At 38.3% G+C, this 17,993-nt stretch overlaps 1 protein-coding gene across 4 annotated transcripts in view; it reads right to left on the bottom strand.

The window, feature by feature from the left end:
* Nucleotides 1-17,993, bottom strand: part of LOC117337240 (protein CBFA2T1-like) — a 163,583-nt gene that overhangs the window by 23,062 nt on the left and 122,528 nt on the right. The window contains exon 1 of one of the 4 annotated variants that reach the window (XM_033898120.1): nucleotides 4,019-4,734. The exons of the other annotated variants lie outside the window; for them this stretch is intronic. The gene's annotated coding sequence lies outside the window, so the exon portion shown is untranslated. Of the gene's footprint in view, nucleotides 1-4,018; nucleotides 4,735-17,993 lie in introns of those variants that run through there. 4 annotated transcript variants of the gene reach the window in all.

Genomic DNA, 17,993 nt, shown 5'->3' with positions numbered 1-17,993 from the left:
TAATTCAACTATTAACACAACTAAGTCTTTATATTCCATATGCTTTGTTTTCTCAGTAATGAAGTAACAAAAACATCTTTTGGCATCAAATACATTCTCTAGAACTACTGTACATTGAGTTGAAGCTTATATGTGCCACCCTCCCTTCTGTTGCCATCTTGACTGTTTCAGCAAAGACTCTGCCCTTAATTGCAGCTGACGGCGGCCATGTGTTTTTGGAATTCCACCTGATAGATCAACATGTTGGAACATCTGGGGCTAGTTTACATCTGGCCGACTACGTGGTACCAACTAGGAATGCTGTTTTCCAGTCGCTCAGCACATGCACTTCCCTTTTCACTTCCGAGAGAAAAAATGGATTTTTTTCCTTTTAATTTCTCACACACGAGTAATTTCAAATAGGAAACCTTTACAATTCTATTACAACTGTGTGTAGCCTTTAAAAACATCCAAGTTTCAATGAAAATTGAAAACACATTTTCTGTAGGTTTAAAAGGAAATGGGAAAATGCCAGCAAATATTAGAAGCAGACGTCCCTGATAACTTCTTCCCCCTTAGAAAGAATTGCTTCAAAAATTCTTTGAATACATTTATGAAGTATACCTAATGATATCACACAAGCCTAAAGGATGTTTTCAATCTAGCTAACTAGAAGCCCGGGTTTCTTTATCCTGTGGGAAGGTTTTCCTCACAATTTGTTTGTGAAATGATTGTTACATATTAGCTTTGCCAGGCAAGGTGGTTCTCATTAAGCACAAAGACATGCAGTGGAGAGAATTAAGGTGCAGATTTGATAAAAATTATATCTAATGAAATAAATAGTGCTTTCTTACATACACACGATCACATGATTTATATAAAGACCAATCAGATGCACCGTTACATGTTATAATTGCATTACAATTCTTCCCATCTTAGAGGGGTCTATCTTAGAGAGCCTACAAGAAGATTTCAAACCAGACACCACTCTAAATCATCTAATTTTATAGATGTATAAAGATTGAATTGCATTGCTGTAGTACTTCTAATTATGTGTGAGATTAACACTGGGGTAAGGACAAACTCAATGTGCAAAGACAATATTTTGCTCAGGAAGTTGGTAATTTCCATTAAGGTTAAAGGAACAGGGTGTCCACTTATAGAGCAACGACCAGGACAGGATATCTCTTTCATTAATGACCTTTCTATTACAGGTTTGGCACACAAAATAAAATGCATACCTATTTGGTGTTACAATCTGGATGAAATTCTATTTTTAGTAACATTGACCATGATATTGATGAAATATGCCCAAAATGACTGACAAATAAGGTTTGTCCTTTACCCATGTATCAAGTTTGATCGCTATACCAGCTACAATTCATACTAAATCATAGATAAAAGAATGTACAGACAAAAGGACAGACAGATTTAGAGAAAGATGGTTATCCTGTATGGTTGTTAATTTCCCCCAAAATTTCTACGGTTCTGGGTTAACCAACCATTGTAGAAAATCTTGTCTGCTTTGTGTCCACCAGAAGACTGAATAAACACCTCTTCCCCATCCTTCAACCTCTCTCGTCTGCTTTACAGTCCAGAAGAAGACTGAATAATAAACACCTCCTCCCCTCCCTCAACCTCTCTTGTCTACCTTGTGTCCACAAGAAGACTGAATAATAAACACCTCCTCCCCTCCCTCAACCTCTTGTCTACCTTGTGTCCACAAGAAGACTGAATAATAAACACCTCCTCCCCTCCCTCAACCTCTTGTCTACCTTGTGTCCACAAGAAGACTGAATAATAAACACCTCCTCCCCTCCCCCAACCTCTCTTGTCTACCTTGTGTCCACAAGAAGACTGAATAATAAACACCTCCTCCCCTCCCCCAACCTCTCTTGTCTACCTTGTGTCCACAAGAAGACTGAATAATAAACACCTCCTCCCCTCACTCAACCTCTTGTCTACCTTGTGTCCACAAGAAGACTGAATAATAAACACCTCCTCCCCTCCCTCAAACTCTCTTGTCTACCTTGTGTCCACAAGAAGACTGAATAATAAACACCTCCTCCCCTCCCTCAAACTCTTTTGTCAGCCTTGTGTCCACAAGAAGACTGAATAATAAACACCTCCTCCCCTCCCTCAAACTCTTTTGTCAGCCTTGTGTCCACAAGAAGACTGAATAATAAACACCTCCTCCCCTCCCTCAAACTCTCTTGTCTACCTTGTGTCCACAAGAAGACTGAATAATAAACACCTCCTCCCCTCACTCAACCTCTTGTCTACCTTGTGTCCACAAGAAGACTGAATAATAAACACCTCCTCCCCTCCCTCAAACTCTCTTGTCTACCTTGTGTCCACAAGAAGACTGAATAATAAACACCTCCTCCCCTCCCTCAAACTCTCTTGTCTACCTTGTGTCCACAAGAAGACTGAATAATAAACACCTCCTCCCCTCCCTCAAACTCTCTTGTCTACCTTGTGTCCACAAGAAGACTGAATAATAAACACCTCCTCCCCTCCCTCAAACTCTTTTGTCAGCCTTGTAAAGAAATGGGTTAAATAGACTGGCCACCAGCCCCCATGTTTTTGTAAAGAATCACTCAGCTAAATTTTAATACTAGATTATCCTCTCTAGAAACAGACAATTATCCTAGAGACTAGAATTATAAAGTTCAATTCTATTTCCAATTTTAATATTCTATAGACAGATGCCAGTCTAAGGATTACAGTACATTTTGAAAAACAAAAGATTTCACAGTCTAGGTGATAATTTGTATCCACAGAATTAAATATCACCTTATGATTTAACCTTTTTTATATGAGTACTTTTTTTCATTATCTGTCTCAATAGTTAATGAGGAAGCTTTGAATTCACACAATGTAAACAAATTATTATAAATACTTGATGTTAATGAATCATGTGACTAGTTGATTGTGTGATGATCTATTGATTAGTACAATATGTACCCTGTCACCTTCATCAGACAAATGACCCGTGTAAGCACACAATATGATATAGAAACGTATTGAACAAAATAAAACTCACCAGTCAATTTGGTTATGAATTTAATCCTGTATACATTTCTATTAACAATAATTGTATGAAAAAATGAAGGAAAAATCACCGGTATGAATGATTATTATCATGACAAAATTAGGGTAATGTTTTAAAAATCAGTAGAACTGAAAATGACCTAATTTCCTGTAGCAAGTATTATGTTTCTGTTGCTTTTTCAATAGCAGTGAGTTCATGTCATCATGCTTCACTCCAACTTATAAGTATTTCTTAACCATTGTAAGTGTTATTATTTTTCAACAGTATACCTTGAAGTTTACTCATCAATGGTAAAAAGATGACATGGCTAAAATAAGATATCACAGTTATGGCTACAAATGATGAAATTTAAAACCCTGATATATGATGAATGAATGAAAGATTGGCATTTTATAGAATCACCTATATATAAAGAACTGGATATAAAGACAACTTGCCTATATCTATATATATAACTACCACTTGTCTATAACTACCACCTGTCTATTACTACCACTTGTCTATAACTACCACCTGTATATAACTACCACCTGTCTTTAACTACCACCTGTCTATTACTACCACTTGTCTATAACTACCACCTGTCTATAACTACCACTTGTCTATAACTACCACCTGTCTATAATTACCACCTGTCTATAACTACTAACTGTCTATACCTACTACCTGTCTATAACCACTACCTGTCTATAACCACTACCTGTCTATAACTACCACCTGTCTATAACTACCACATGTCTATAACCACTACCTGTCTATAACCACTACCTGTCTATAACCACTACCTGTCTATAACTACCACCTGTCTATTATAATTACCATCATGTCTAAATCTACCGATTGTACCAAGTTTTGACCTCCTTCAATATTATGTCTTTATGTCAACTCTCTGTCTCTAATACTTGTCTATAGTCACACTGATTATGCCTACAAGACTTTAGAATAAATGTTTTATTATTTTACTATTACGATAAATATACATACCAATTGATTTGTCTAAGCCAGTCCAGCTGGTCTCCTTTCACACTAGACTTGAAGGAAGTGACCACAGTTCTCCAGGACTCTCCAGTAAGTTACAACTCTCTGCTATCCCTTTTATTTCTTATACAAACTTTCTCTTTGGTTATAATGAAAGGCTTGCCTTCACTCTGGATGTTAGGCTCTTTCCACAGATATTATTTAAATTAGTTAATGAAGTTAATGATTTATTTCCAGTTCCTTAATCATCTCTGGTAAGCATTGTATATATCTCACAGTATGTACCTACAAGGTTATTGTTGTTTTGGTATACAACTACACAAACAAGGCAGATATCACAGATGCAGGTGCGTCTCTGGGATATCATATATCTCACAGCTAGTGTCTCCAAGCAGTGATATGTTTCAATGTATAAACCCCGTTGTCTTGGTAACTTTTAACGTGTTCAGCATTCCTCAAGAGATGCGACACAATAGTCTGCCAGTGGTGCTTTCTCGTTCAATCACATCTTCCGAGGAATATTTCACTGTTGTTATTTCACTGTTGTTGTGTCGCGGACTGTGTACAAGAATCAGAAGACTATGCTGGGGAATTTCCAATAGTCTGTGCCTGGCACCAAGGGATCGTCAATCCAGTGTAGCTGTCTCAGTGACTGACTCAAAGTGAATGACAGAGGACCGTCTGCTCCACACCGTCACCTCCTGTCACCTGCATCTTTTGGCCAGCTTCAGCAGCTGCCATCTGGTAGCCGTGGGGACGTGGGGACGGGACTATGGTGTAGGACACCGGCTGGATCAATAATGGTAATAGGATACAAAGCACCAACCAACCATTGCCCACATTTGTACAAACCAACGCATCCTTTCTACCTGGTAACTCCCTCTACTGCAGCTACGTAATCGTAATTACGGATTATCATTTGGAGTAGGTGCCAGATTATGGATTCTTTGTTGTATAACATAATCAATAATTTGCTTCAAATAAAAGTCTGGACAGATAAAAAATAAAAACAGAGCCCGATGGAAAGCATGTGTAACCAGTCACATGATTATCAAAGAGTATGATATATACTTGTAAATCTTCAGACCAGTACACATCTATTTGCTGTAGATTACTATAGAACATCCATCCTCAAACTGAATAATTACAGGACTATTCATACAGAATATTGAAGTCCTAGTACCCGATGACAATATTTTCTATACACATCTTATATTGAATAATTTTGGAACTATTCATATAGATGATTGAAGTCCTATTTCTCGATGCCAATATTTTGCATACATCCCTTGTATTGATTAATTATGGGACTATTGGTATAGATGATTGAAGTCCTAGTTCTGGATGACAATATTTTCCATATATCATTTTATCATTTTGTATCTTTGTTGTTCATTGATATTTTTTCTTATTCAAAAACATAAAATAATTAGTATTGTTTGTATCTGTTTTACTATCAATCAAAATTACCGTAACTATAACAACAAATTACCCCTTCCCATCAAAATGATCGACAAAATGGAGAGGACTTACATGCAAAAGGACACTTTAAAATATACTATTCTGACCATTTACTATACATTTCTGTTTATATTCTTCCGATTTCCAATCATATCAACAAATAATTTCAACACTGGCTAGATAGTGGAAACAAGACAGAAAAACAATGTTGCTTTAAAGGCAATCAAAAAACTTGTCATAGAAAAGGTGACAAATGTCTCAGTGTTACTGTAATAACTAAGTCATCAAGATAGCATGATGTTCCCCAGTTTGTCTTGTGTCTAGCTCAAGTTTGCATAGTATAAACAGATCAGAGCGTCCCCACAGATTCATTTAACCAATGTTTTATTCCACATTCCACGATGCTGCCTACTTTTTTCTCTCAGCATGTCTGGATTAAGGCGATGTTCCCATTTGACCTCAGTGACTCCAATCTCTATCAATGTTGTCACATGGGAATTGATGTCAGGTGCAGGGAAAAATGACTTCATTAGCCAAATGACTTGAGAAGCCAGCCATTGCAAGATCACCAGGCCATCTGACAACCAGCACAAATCAATCCATCTGTTTGTCCACTTTACTGCTTATTCCAAGAACAGGACACCCAAGGGACCCTTGTGACAATGGGGCACCAGCAAGGGGTCTGTATGGCTGTCACTTTGGTGATCCTCATGGTGTGGAACCATTGTGTATCTGTGAGAATGTAACTGTGGAAATACTTTTGATGAGGCACCAATGGGGGTCTGTGAGAATTTCACAATGGCAACCCTTGTGATGTGGCACCAATGGGGGTCTGTGAGAATTTCACAATGGCAACCCTTGTGATGTGGCACCAATGGGGGTCTGTGAGAATTGCACAATGGCAATCCTTGTGATGTGGCACCATTGGGGGTATGTGAGAATTGCACAATGGCAATCCTTGTGATGTGGCACCAATGGGGGTCTGTGAGAATTGCACAATGGCAATCCTTGTGATGTGGCACCATTGCACCAATGGGGGTCTGTGAGAATTGCACAATGGCAATCCTTGTGATGTGGCACCAATGGGGGTCTGTGAGAATTGCACAATTGCAATCCTTGTGATGTGGCACCAATGGGGGTCTGTGAGAATTGCACAATTGCAATCCTTGTGATGTGGCACCAATGGGGGTCTGTGAGAATTGCACAATGGCAATCCTTGTGATGTGGCACCAATGGGGGTCTGTGGGAATGTCACTATTGGGATCATTATGGTGAAGCACCAATGGTCTGTGAGACTTACTAGGGATACTTTTGGTGGGGTACCAATGGTGGTCTGTGAGAATGTCACTTTGGGAGTATCCATGTGGTGTGGTACCAATGGTGGTCTGTGAGAATGTTACTGTGGGGATCCTGGTGGTGGGGTACCAATGGTGGTCTGTGAGAATGTCACTTTGGGAGTATCCTTGTGGTGGGGTACCAATGAGGGATCTGTGAGACTGTCAATTCGGAGATGGTTATGTTGATGCCACTTTGTAAGAAATGTCTTTGACAGGATCCTACAGTGCCAATACGACAGCCATTGATTGAGTGAAATGCTTCCTCATGATGCTTAGTAAAATTTGAACATGACCATTAATGCTAGTTAAAGATGAATACTATATAAAATGGTTCTGCTGCAGTATTTTGATATAATTCATGAGGAGATAAGTCCAGCACTAAATATGTAAGATAACATACAGGGCTGAAAGGGAATTAGAAACATTCCCTTATCAATCCCTCTTTCACATTGTTTTTCATTTTGATCACTATTCTGTAGAATTAGTAGGATTATCTCCTCATATCTAGTCAGTGTTTCTGAAATGGGGCTCCCCAGGGGGTTAAAAGCCTGTAGGGGAAGTGAAGGAATCCTTGTTATATCATCAACAATGACTTTTGTTGTTTTATGATTATGGATATCAAGCCACAGATCACTGTCAAATCTACCGGGACGTATCAACCATGCTCTTTGAACCGATGAGAAACACAGCACTCCCTGTCTGTGCAGTAATGGCGATTTATGACAAAGCCTAGACGAGCGACATAAGTCAAGAGTACAAGAGCCATAGAAAAGAAACATAGTTTTTATACAAGAATCCATCTGTGCAACATCATCTATATACCGATTTTTTTATGTCAATCTTTTAAATAAAGATGCATTAGATAACTATCTCTATTGATATGTTATATGGATACTAAGATTTTTATTCTAATATCTACAGTTTATAGATTTTAATTTTGTATTAAAAAAACCCATGCTTGGTCGATATAAAATATTTCATTTATGTCAAGTTTTTTTTTAAAGTTGTTTTTGGGTAAATATTTTGTAAATGTCCTGTAATGACTAGTGCAAGTACAGCAAAACAGTAAAATTCATTGTAAACTTTATTAAAAAACAGATGTAAAACAAGTAATATTAACTTATAATTATCATGCTTGTTGACCCAGATGGAAGCAAAGAGGGGTCTTAGTGTGGGAGAAAACTGGATTACCCTGAGAAAAACCCTTGAGGTTGCGCATATAGCCCCATACCATTGCACATTCCCTCGATGAATGGAACCCCATCCACCTCGGTGAAAGCCTTTAACAAGAGGCTCAGAGGGCCTGTATCGCTCACCTGGATTTCATGATATATGAAACAAGAATGATGATTAAGTATATTTGTCACTGGTATTGCTATGTCAATATATCATAGGCATTGTATATGGGTACGTGAGGTTTTTATGCCAAAAAATGCATTAATCCATGAAATGAAATTGACTTTTGGCGCAACCCCATAGGGATGCTACCACACAAATGTGAGTGATATCCATTACTTAGTTTCAGAAAAGAAGTTGTTTAAACCAATTGACCCCTTTTGACCCCGCCCTCTGCACCCTGGGGCGTCAGTTTCTTCCTTTATAAAATTTTGAATCCCTATCCCAAAAGGATGCAACCAGTCAAATATGAGCTGTTTCAGAGAAGTTGTTCATATCAATTTAGCCAAATTGACCCCTTTTTGCCCCACCCCTCAGCCCCCTGGGGGTCAACCCCAAAATTTGTATAATTTTGAATCCCCACCCCATGACCATGCTACCATACAAATGTGAGTGATATCCATTACTTAGTTTCAGAGAAGAAGTTGTTTATATCAATTTAACCAAATTGACCCGGCCCCTCAGCCCCCAGGGAGGTCGGCCGCACCATTTGTACAATTTTGAATCCCAACCCCAAAGGGATGCTCACAGTCAAATATGAGCAATATCTATTGCTTGGTTTCAGAGAAATTGTTCATATCAATTCAGCCAAATTGACCCCTCTTGGCCCGCCCCTCAGGCCCCTGGGGGTCAGCCCCATCATTTGTACAATTTTGAATCCCCACCCCATAGTGATGCTACCAGGCAAATAGGTGCAATATCCTTTGCTTCGTTTCAGAGCAGAAGTCGTTTATATTAATATAGCCAAATTGACCCCTTTTGGCCCCGCCCCTCAGACCCCTGGGGTTAAATTTTGAGTCCCTACCCCATAGGGATGCTTCTGACCAAATTTAGTCAAATTCTGATCTGTGGTTATGAAGAAGAAGTCAATTGTTGACGGACGGACGGACGACGGATGCTATGGTATGGCATAAGCTCACCTTGGTCCTTCGGACCAGGTGAGCTAAAAATAGATTGTTTTTAACTAAAAGAAAAAAAAGATAAGGGCATATAATGAACACAGAGACAATATTTTTTTTATTTAGAATTCATTTCACTGTAGATACAGTTTTACCAGTTGTTTTTTTATTCACAGCTTTGTATTTATTTTCGATTCACTTTTGTAATCCATGCACATGTCCGGAGATTGATTTTTCAGAAGATTATTTATATGACTTACAAATACAGATAAGAAAACAGTGTACAATTCTCCAACAAACCTTCTTAGATGACATTTTTATAGCTCATGTGTGAAAAATAATTATCAAAAAATTATCTTCTATTAAACAACTCTATTGAAATTAAAGCATACACTCCATAAAAAAATAAAAGATACAATAAAAATAAAACATGTATTCCCTATAAAAAAGTTAATATATAAAAAATATAAAATAAAGAACAAATTGTCTTGTGTTTTGGTAAATATGATTAAGTGTGTTTATCTATGACAATCCACCTTGCTAAAAATGATTGTTGCTCTATGAAAGCAAAGCAGTGTTGTGTGACATTGCAGAGTGCACCAATACACCCCACATCTGGTAGATTGCCCCCTCCCTGCAACCTCTGTATATATACTCATACATATACCACATGTAACTATTTGAAAAGAAAACAGCTCAGTGGCGCCATACTGCTATTAATTCCGTATGTTCTGTCTGAATGATGAGGGACAGGGTGTTTTTGAGTAGAAACACAGACATCCTATATTTCCCCTCCCCCTTCCGCCCCCACCCCCACCCCTATATATATACACATAAACCCATTATTGATGACATCACACAAGCTCCTGTGTACAAATATAAAGGGCAGTGTGACCATCTCCACTGACAGCCGTGAAATTCTGCAGGACTGCAAATTTGAGGTGCAGCGCTTGGGAGGGGATGCAGGTGGGGAGAAGTTTGGGGGAGGGGGGGGGCGCAATGGTGCACATTATACAACAACTTGTGGGACTACTGTAAGTCATACACTAGCCAGAGACTACACATGGTTAAGTAATTATGTGGCAAATATTTCCAAGTTCCCCCAATCCCCACCACCACCATCAATCAAGATAAGTATATATGTATGTATACCAAAAACATATGTTTGCCTGAGAACCAAAAAAAAAAAAAATCGTAAAGCAAAATATAAAACTAAACAATAAACAAGAGATGCTACATTACAGTTAATATTGTTTTTCACAAACATGTAAATAAGATTTAAATGTTTGTAACATACCTAAACATCCCAGCTAATCCATTACTATCATATCCTTTTAACAGTATCAACTTAGTGTAAGCACATTAGTTTAGCACAATAAGGAATTGGTGTGTTATTGTTATTTTCTATTGTTATATTCTATTAAAACAGAGTTTAGAAAGTTTTGTTGGTGTAAATCATAATTGAGTGTAATGTTCTGGCATGAAAAGCGATAAAATAAGATAACCGATGAAATAGGTACGTTTCCAGTAACCAATGCTTTAACTATGTCTTAGGTGAAACTATTACGTACAGAGTCAATATTACTGATGACAATACATTTCTCGACTTATTCAGGATACCTTTTGCAATGTACATTTACTAAAAGATGAATCAGGCTATAATTTAAATAGATTTATATGTTTGCTAGGAAAGATGCTTTATCTTTAACACAAACAGCTATTGAAAACTGTGAGCTTTTGAAATGTCGGTTTCCTTTGTCAAGCAATGAGTGGAATGAGAGTCTTGACGATTGATCACTTTTTGGCGAAGGGACGAAAGTTCAAAATCAGCTGTCAAATTGTCAAACTCTTATGTTGCAGATTTACATCTGGCCAGGCCAGTAAATCATCTTTGATTTCTTTAATAACCAAAAACCAAAAGAAACCAAAAATATCTTATGATTAGCCGAAATATGCCAGTTTGTAATAGACCCCCTGATATCAGAACAAGTGACAAGTGTGTGGCTCTGTTTTCTGTCCAGTCCACTTATCGACCCTTAACATCTTATAAAGCAGGGCTGAAAGTTTTGTTTATCTACGATATTTCACAAAAATTTAAAGGTGCTTACATCTGTTTTTAATACTGATAATCTTGCCTTGTTCATTTATCTGAAATTTACCGAGATGTGCATGTCTGTTGTTTTAAATGTCTAATTTAAAGTACAAGTTGTGCCACATTCTTCAACTGTAAAAAGCTTTGATCACCCAGAATATTCCCATCTCTCTTTATCACTGCGTTTTTTCTGCTCTCTTATCAGATTGCCTTAATGCTGTATTGTCCTTATTGTCCCTGTTCATCAATCGAGCAATATTCGCACCCTTTTTTTTAACACATTCTGTTAAAGTAGACATTGTCTGGTGTATTTTATTTCCCACTTTTTATCAGTTATCATAGAACAAGAGAAAACTTATCTTTCTTTTTTCTCTCTTTCAAATTGTGTAAAACAATATAATTTTGTCAGATTTTGTTTAGTATTTTATGAGCAGTGATCTTATAAGGTTTAAGCCTGGTAAATATGGACACACATATCCACCCATTTTTGATGAAAAGCAAATAACAAGCCAAAGTTTGTGGACCTCCGAGTCAATTTTCCTGTTCCTCCAAAAATAGTTCGATCAGACATAAATTGTAATTGACACAAGCCACCTGCTTCACTCAAGGGAAGTGGCCTGCCCACTGCTGCCACTACAAGGTTGTGTATTGACACTCAACACAGAACAGACAGGGCCTGGCCAGCATAGCAGACACTGCACTGTCTCCTGGCACTTATCTTATCACTGAGAGGATACACACACTGTCTATAAGGACCAGTCAACATACACTGTCTATAAGGACCAGTCAACACACACTGTCTATAAGGACCAGTCAACACACAATGTCTATAAGGACCAGTCAACACACTGTCTATGTGGGTTTTCTCTGGGACCTGCCATTTTAAAACCCCATACCCACTTCTATCTGAGCCAACAAGTATGACTTATATAAGCTCATACAAAATGTTTCTCGACTGTTTAAAATATTTACTAGCCATCACAAACTGTCTATAAGGACCAACCATCACAAACTGTCTATAAGGACCAGCCATCACAAACTGTCTATAAGGACCAGTCAACATACACTGTCTATAAGGATTCAGCCATCACAAACTGTCTATAAGGACCAGCCATCACAAACTGTCTATAAGGACCAACCATAATACAAACTGTCTATAAGGACCAGTCAACACACACTGTCTATAAGGACCAGCCATCACAAACTGTCTATAAGGACCAGCCATAATAAACTGTCTATAAGGACCAGCTGTCACACACTTTCTATAAGGACCAGCCATAATACAAACTGTCTATAAGGACCAGCCATCACAAACTGTCTATAAGGACCAGCCATCACAAACTGTCTATAAGGACCAGCCATCACAAACTGTCTATAAGGACCAGCCAACACACAGTCTATAAGGACCAACCATCACAAACTGTCTATAAGGACCAGCCAACACACACTGTCTATAAGGACCAACCATCACAAACTGTCTATAAGGACCAGCCATCACAAACTGTCTATAAGGATGCAGTCATTAAACACTGTAAGAACCAATAATATATTTAAACTAGTTTTCTCCCCAAATACATGCCATGTAGATTATTAATCATTTAAAATGCAACACTTTGCTGGATAACAAACATATTAAAACAATTTCTTCACTTTGCCCTAGTTACTTAACGAAATCTCTGAGCCATTCAATATGAAACGGTATTTTTTCAGAAATTTCTTCAGATGACAAGGAAACAAATAGTGATTTATCAACACTTATGCTAATTTTCACATGTAATGTTTCTAAATGGTTGTTAAAACTAAATCTGCATTGAGAAGATATAAAATTCTAATGAAGACAAAAATGATTAAAGGAATCTGTTTGCTAACTCACCAAAATCTCTGTGTCTGTAGGCCCATAAATAGCTTTAAATGATGAAGTTTGATACCTTTATTTTGGCATTTTTTTAAATGACATTTGTAACGTTTTTATGTCATACAAATATTTAAATGATCTATTGTATCCTGATAAAACTGGTACCCCTGTCTAATACAGGTATCAAAATCATGAATGACAATGACCATCACCTCCAGCTCCTTTAATTCTCTCATTTTTTCAGTTACCTTACCTGAAATAATGGCTTTCAGCATCATGCCATAACTTCTGTTTAATGTCAATTTACCTGCACAGGTGAATGATCAGCTGTCAGGTATGCAGATCAGTTAAGGTGTTACATTGCCAGGTGTTATGTAGGTAAATATTCTGGACGTGTCCTGCACGGAACACCACAACAGGGCTACAGAATTACTGACAACACAATAACCTTCCACATAAGGACAAGTTTACGAGATACCTAACAAGTGTTCTTTTTCTCAGGAATTTTCCGTCCATTCACAAACTTATCACCGACTTTGATCTAATCCGAGTCCATGTGGAGTTCTTAAAGGTTGTGCTACCCAAACTGAAAATTCTGGATCTGCACCTGCCTGCCTATCTTACTTCACTCTAAATTAGGTCCAGAATCATGGTAAATAAATGTAGGATGTGCATGTGAATTTTTTTTTTTTTTGGTCAGACATATCTTGTGGTTTCATTCTATGAAATAAGACAGATACTGATATAGGAAAGCACTCAATGAAGTCAACATATGTACTGATTAAAAGTCATGCAATAATATTATGTATATGTAAAAGCTACATATACATGTATTCCCAAATGTTGTTATCCTAAACAGTGTAATGGGCTGTTCGTGTAACATGCACTTTGATAATCAAAATAGCCATAATAGATCAAATATGACAATATTTACAGGTATGTACCTGTATATCTAATTCAAATTACAATTTATTCAATCTAATTTTTCTATATTTTAAAATATATATATTTTTTATTTGAAATAAATATTCACAAATCTTAAATTATAATGTTTGCTGAGTTTACTCAGGCAAAATATGACAATATCTCACCCTTTCAGATGAAGGAAAATAGAAGGCATCATAAGAGAAAGCTAGTAATGAAATGAAAATTTTAAGGAAAGTAGAAGCCATTATACAACGGTGTCAGTGTCAGAACAGGTGTAGACATTTCAATTGAGGGACAAATAGTGATAGTGAGGTTTGTATAGCCTACATTGATGTCTACCTATTGAGCTGCCATCGATTGAAGTCTTGTTCCAATACAAACTGATCCATAATGGGTCTGCTAGAAACATGTATGCCTGGTGTCTCGCCTCGAGTGTGGGCAGAACAGGTACGAAACTGACAGGTGTGCAGTGGGAATATGAACGGCTGTCAGTCTAAGTACATATCGACATTAGGTAAGCTAGTATTTACAAAATGATCTGAATGTAAAGGCTGCCTGCTTCAGCCATTAAATTAAGATTGGCTTTAAAAATCCCATTTTCTCAGAATTATCTGAATATTAGTTTGTGAGCCAGTAAGTGAGACTTGAAAAGAGACAATTAGCATCCTTCATTATACTGCCCATAATTGACACACACAGACAAGCATCCTTCATAGTACTGCCCATAATTGACACACACAGACAAGCATCCTTCATTGTACTGCCCATAATTGACACACACAGACAAGCATCCGTCATTGTACTGCCCATAATTGACACACACAGACAAGCATCCTTCATTATACTGCTCATAATTTATACACACACAGACAAGCATCCTTCATAGTACTGCTCATAATTGACACACACACAGAGACAAGCATTCATCATAGTACCACCCATTATTGACACAAACACACACAAAAACATGCATCCTTCATTATACTGCCCACCATTGACACACAAAGAGATGAGCATCCTTGATAGTACTGCCCATAATTGACACACAGACAAGCATCCTTCATAGTACTGCCCATAATTGACACACACAAAAACATGCATCCTTCATTGTACTGCCCATAATTGACACACACAGACAAGCATCCTTCATTGTACTGCCCATAATTGACACACACAGAGACAAGCATCCTTCATAGTACTGCCCATAATTGACACACACAGACAAGCATCCTTCATTGTACTGCCCATAATTGACACACACAAAAACATGCATCCTTCATTATACTGCCCACAATTGACACACAAAGAGATGAGCATCCTTGATTGTACTGCCCATAATTGACACACACACACCGACAAGCATCCTTCATAGTACTGCCCATAATTGACACACACAAAAACATGCATCCTTCATTATACTGCCCACAATTGACACACAAAGAGATGAGCATCCTTGATTGTACTGCCCATAATTGACACACACACACCGACAAGCATCCTTAATTGTACTACCCACAGATGACAGAAAGATAAGCAGCCTTCATAGTACAACCCATTATTGACACAGAAAGAGACAAGCATCCTTCATAGTACCACCCATAATTGACACACACAGAGACAAGCATCCTTAATTGTACTGCCCACAGATGACAGAAAGATAAGCAGCCTTCATAGCACTGCCCATAATTGACACACACAGAGACAAGCATCCTTAATTGTACTGCCCACAGATGACAGAAAGATAAGCAGCCTTCATAGCACTGCCCATAATTGACACACAAAGAGACAAGCATCCTTCATAGTACCACCCATAATTGACACACAAAAAGACAAGCATCCTTCATTATACTGCCCATAATTGACACACACAGAGACAAGCATTCATCATAGTACTGCCCATAATTGACACATGCAGAGACAAGCATCCTTCATTGTGCCGCTCATAATTGACACACAAAAAGACAAGCATCCTTCATTATACTGCCCACAATTGACACACACAAAGATGAGCATCCTTCATTGTACTGCCCACAATTGACAAACACAAAGACAAGCATCCTTAATTGTACTGCCGATAATTGACACACACACAGACAAGCATCCTTCATAGTACTGCCGATAATTGACACACACAAAGACAAGCATCCTTCATTATACTGCCCACAATTGACACACAAAGAGATGAACATCCTTCATTGTACTGCCCATAATTGACACACACAAAGAAAAGCATCCTTAATTGTACTGCCGATAATTGACACAAAGACAAGCATCCTTCATTGTACTGCCCATAGATGACACACAGAGAGACAAGTATCCTTCATTGTACTGTCCATAATTGACACACACAGAGACAAGCATCCTTAATTGCACTGCCCACAGATGACAGAAAGATAAGCATCCTTCATAGTACTGCCCATAATTGACACACAAAGAGACAAACATCCTTCATACTACTGCCCATAGATGATGCACAAAGAGACAAGCATCCTTCATTGTACAGCCCATAGATGACAGACAGACAGACAAGCATCCTTCATTGTACAGCCCATAGATGACAGACAGACAGAGACAAGCATCCTTCATTGTACAGCCCATAGATGACAGACAGAGACAAGCATCCTTCATAGTACCGCCCATAGATGACCCAAATAGACAGGCATCCTTAATGGGACTGCTGGAAGATGACACATAGGAACAGATGAGCATCATTTATAGCTCCACCAATAGATAACACACAAAAGAGACAAACATCCTTAATGATACTGCCGGTAGATTACACATAGAACAGACAAGCATCCTTATGATACTGCCAGTAGATGACACACAGAAGAGACAAACATCCTTAATGATACTGCCGGTAGATAACACACAGAAGAGACAAGCATCCTTAATGATACTGTCAGTAGATAACACACAGAAGAGACAAGCATCCTTAATGATACTGCCAGTAGATGACACACAGAAGAGACAAGCATCCTTAATGATACTGCCAGTAGATGACACACAGAAGAGACAAGCATCCTTAATGATACTGCCAGTAGATGACACACAGAAGAGACAAGCATCCTTAATGATACTGCCGGTAGATGACACACAGAAGAGACAAGCATCCTTAATGATACTGCCGGTAGATGACACACAGAAGAGACAAGCATCCTTAATGATACTGCCAGTAGATGACACACAGAAGAGACAAGCATCCTTAATGATACTGCCGGTAGATGACACACAGAAGAGACAAGCATCCTTAATGATACTGCCGGTAGATGACACACAGAAGAGACAAGCATCCTTAATGATACTGCCGGTAGATGACACATAGAACAGACAAGCATCCTTATGATACTGCCAGTAGATGACACACAGAAGAGACAAGCATCCTTAATGATACTGCCCATAGATGATGCACAAAGAGACAAGCATCCTTCATTGTACAGCCCATAGATGACAGACAGACAGACAAGCATCCTTCATTGTACTGCCCATAGATGACACACAGAGACAAGCATCGGTACTACCCATAGATGATGCACAAAGAGACGAGCATCCTTCATTGTACAGCCCATAGATGACAGACAGACAGAGACAAGCATCCTTCATAGTACCGCCCATAGATGACACAAATAGACAGGCATCCTTAATGGGACTGCTGGAAGATGACACACAGGAACAGATGAGCATCATTTATAGCTCCACCAATAGATAACACACAAAAGAGACAAGCATCCTTAATGATACTGCCGGTAGATGACACACAAAAGAGACAAGCATCCTTAATGATACTGCCAGTAGATGACACACAGAAGAGACAAGCATCCTTAATGATACTGCCGGTAGATGACACACAGAAGAGACAAGCATCCTTAATGATACTGCCGGTAGATGACACACAGTAGAGACAAGCATCCTTAATGATACTGCCGGTAGATGACACACAGAAGAGACAAGCATCCTTAATGATACTGCCGGTAGATGACACACAGAAGAGACAAGCATCCTTAATGATACTGCC

Source organism: Pecten maximus, chromosome 11 (genome assembly GCF_902652985.1).
Source record: "Pecten maximus chromosome 11, xPecMax1.1, whole genome shotgun sequence".
NCBI classification, from domain to species: Eukaryota; Metazoa; Mollusca; class Bivalvia; order Pectinida; family Pectinidae; genus Pecten; species Pecten maximus.
This window is presented reverse-complemented; position numbering and strand designations above follow the sequence as displayed.